Source organism: Callorhinus ursinus, unplaced genomic scaffold (genome assembly GCF_003265705.2).
Source record: "Callorhinus ursinus isolate GAN/ISIS: 27379988/994484 unplaced genomic scaffold, GSC_fseal_2.0 scaffold21, whole genome shotgun sequence".
NCBI classification, from domain to species: domain Eukaryota; kingdom Metazoa; phylum Chordata; class Mammalia; order Carnivora; family Otariidae; genus Callorhinus; species Callorhinus ursinus.
In genome coordinates this window covers 25,059,190-25,062,685 of record NW_027397083.1, presented here as the reverse complement: position 1 = coordinate 25,062,685, position 3,496 = coordinate 25,059,190, and the positions used below count along the sequence as shown (strand labels likewise).

The following is a 3,496-nucleotide window of genomic DNA, read 5'->3' as shown; positions in this document are numbered from 1 at the left end:
ATCTTCTATCGATTTTCTTCTTGATGCTTTGCAGTATAAGACTTGACAAGTGACAGCTTTTTTTTTTTCAAAATTAGGTTGTTGAAGATGGTGATGAAATTCACAAATGTTTTTTCTGCCTTGATGAAGTAGGGGAGATATGCAGGAGGCCAACTTCCTGCCAATCACTCCCACTAAGCTCAGCTGAAAGCAACCTCCTCTCAAGACAGTCTTGCCAGCCTGAAAATCACCACCCAGTGCTCGGTACAGTTGTTTGGATTCATGACAAAATACTGATTGAGGGGGGTCGAGTGCCTACTTACTTAGAAGGAAAGCCAGGCATAAGCCAAGATGAACCGGACAAAATAAAGTGAAGTAGACAGTGAGGCCATAATTCACCTTAAAAACAGGTTAAGGGAAGAGAAGCTAAAGGCAGAGAAGGACTGTGTTGTTCCCTGAAGACACTTAACACCAGTACAAGGAGGAGGACGCAGGAACAAGAAGCCACGAAAATGTCAAAATATCAGATTCATCATACGAGATGGAATTAGAATTGTGAAAATTAAGCCACATCAGGCTTTCAAGAACCAAGTCCAAAAAAAGATGTAAAATCTAAGTCATGATATTCATAAAGATACATATATATGAATATATATTATGAATATATATGAATATATTATATATGATATATAAATTCATATATATCATATATAATATATATTCATATATATTATATATTCATATATATTCATAATATATATTCATATATATTTATATATGAATTTGCCAATCACATTGTGCCACACAGTCATCACAGTCATTTTTCAGGGGACCTCAGCCCCACACCTGCCATTATGTTTTGGAGGTTGAGGGTTTAATATGTGGTATTCTATTCCCAGTATCTAGTTCCCATGCCACATTCACTCTCCCTCCCTCCCTCCAGCCAGCCCTTCCTTCCTTCCTGCCGGCCTACCTGCCTGCCTGCCTTCCCTCTCTCTCTTTATTTTTGCCTAAGTTTTCTATCTGAATTTGGCATTTCCTTTCACCCATTTAGTTGCGATGGCACTGGATCAGACCTTGATTAAGGTGACCAAGGGAATGAAGAGGGGGCAGTATTATATATATCAGGATAAGCTGCATTGTTTATAATTTTGAAAGAATTTCTTCTCTGAACACACATTCTGAACATTCCTGAGGGAGTGCTTGTTTGTCTCATTGAGAATCATTGCCTAGGTGACCTGCGCGCCGCCTCGCCTGCGGTGCCCCTCGCCGCCGCCATGCTCTCCGTCCGCGTCCCGCTCGCCACCCCCGTGGACCCCCAGCAGCAGCCGCTCCAGCTCTCGCCGCTCAGGGGCCTCAGCCTGGAGGACGAGGAGAACACGCCCCCGAGTCTCAGCGGGACCCGCGTGCTGGCGGGCAAGACGGCCGGGAGGATCGCCCCGGAGCCCGCCGAGCCGAAAACTAAGGTGCTTGGCCGCCGCGTGGAGGACGAGCCACTACTCAGAGAAAACCCTCGTCGCTTTGTCATCTTCCCCATCGAGTACCATGATATTTGGCAGATGTATAAGAAAGCTGAGGCTTCCTTTGGGACAGCTGAAGAAGTGGATCTTTCCAAGGACATTCAGCCCCGGGAATCCCCGAAGCCTGAGGAGAGATACTTCATATCCCATGTTCTGGCTTTCTTTGCGCCGAGGGCCGGCATGGTAAATGAAAACTCGGTGGGGGAGCCTGGGTGGCTCAGCGCCTCCTTCGGCTCGGGTCGTGGTCCCAGGGTCCTGGGATCGAGCCCCGCATCGGGCCCTGGGCTCCGCGGGAAGCCTGCTTCTCCCTCTGCCACTCCCCCTGCTTGTGTTCCTGCTCTCGCTGTGTCTCTGTCAAATAAAATCTTAAAAAAAAGAAAACAAAGAAAACTTGGTGGAGCGGTTAAGCAAGAAGTTCAGATTACAGAAGCCCGCTGTTTCTATGGCTTCCAAATTACCATGGAAAACATCCATTCTGAGATGTATAGTCTCCTCATTGACACTTACATTAAAGATTCCGAAGAAAGGGAATTTCTCTTCAACGCCATGGAGACAATGCCTTGTGTAAAGAAGGAGGCAGGCTGGGCCTTGCGTTGGACTGGGGACACAGAGGCTACCTACGGGGAACGGGTTGTGGACTTTGCTGCGGTGGAAGGAATCTTCTTTTCTGGTTCTTTTGAGTCGATATTCTGGCTCAAGAAACGCGGCCTGATGCCTGGCCTCACGTTTTCCAATGAACTTATTAGCAGAGATGAGGGTTTACACTGTGACTTTGCCTGCCTGATGTTCAAACACCTGGTCCACAAACCTTCCGAGCAGAGAGTGAAGGAAATAATTATTAATGCCGTTCAGATAGAGCAGGGATTCATCAAGGAGGCCTTGCCCATGAAGTTCACTGGGATGAATTGCATGTTAATGAAGCAGTATATTGAGTTCGTGGCAGACCGACTTATGCTGGAGCTAGGTTTTGGCAAGGTTTTCAGAGTAGAAAATCCATTTGACTATATGGAGAATATTTCACTGGAAGGGAAGACTAACTTCTTGTTAGTCTATATAGAAGACTAACTTCTTTGAGAAGAGAGTAGGCGAGTATCAGGATGGGAGTGATGTCAAGTCCAACAGAGAATTCTTTTACCTTGGATGCTGACTTCTAAGAGAAACGAAGATGTGCTCTTATTTTGCTGATTTTTTTCCCCCTTTCTCATCCCCCCCCCAAAAAAAATCAGGTACTTGAAGTGTATCAAACCAGCTACACCATGAATTATCCATAATGGTCATGAATAGTATTGTTAAAACTGTGTAGCTACCTCATAAGCAAGCCTGTTGATTAGTGATGCTAATCGTCTCACCTAGAAAAAAGCATAGACAAAAGCTCCTCGGATTCTTAGGAAAGACCTTGGCCGTGTTTGGCTTTTGCACACAGGCTGGCTGTCTGTGAGTTCGCTGTTGCTCTTAGTGGCAGTCAGGGCTCAACATGTGTGGACCCTGGAGTGAGTCTGATCCAGCAGGATTAATCAGTTACTCCAAGGCCCTTGGGAGGTCTCAGCTTCGGTGCTTCAAAGCAGATTTTTTAAAGTTTACTTACTGATTTGTATATAAAACTGGCACTTTACATACAAATAAACAGAGTTTGTACTGTTGAAATAAAGGCCTGATTTAACCTAATTTGGTTTCTAGCCCAAATGCAAAGCCTTCTATTGACCACTAATGGAAGCTGGTCTGGAATTTACTAGGTGGCCAAAGTCTGTCAAACCTGTGCAGATGAAGCACGTTATTTCTATTCTTTATTTTCTAGAATGAATGGATGTGCTCTTTGATCAACTTCAAAGTCAGCCCTGCACACACCTAGATGTTAGCTAGTTGGTGCCACAAAGAAGACGGGTTGTGGTTTGTATTTTGGAGGCCAGGGCGAGTGTCGTGGAATGAGAGCGAGGGGAAAGGAGCTTCTGACTTAAATCATTGGAGCTTGAAGTGTAATGAAGGCTGTCTGCTGGTCA

At 45.3% G+C, this 3,496-nt stretch overlaps 1 pseudogene; it reads left to right on the top strand.

The window, feature by feature from the left end:
- Positions 1-1,206: 1,206 nt before the first annotated feature.
- Positions 1,207-2,564, top strand: LOC112829447 (ribonucleoside-diphosphate reductase subunit M2 pseudogene; annotated as a pseudogene).
- The last annotated feature ends 932 nt before the right edge of the window (positions 2,565-3,496 follow it).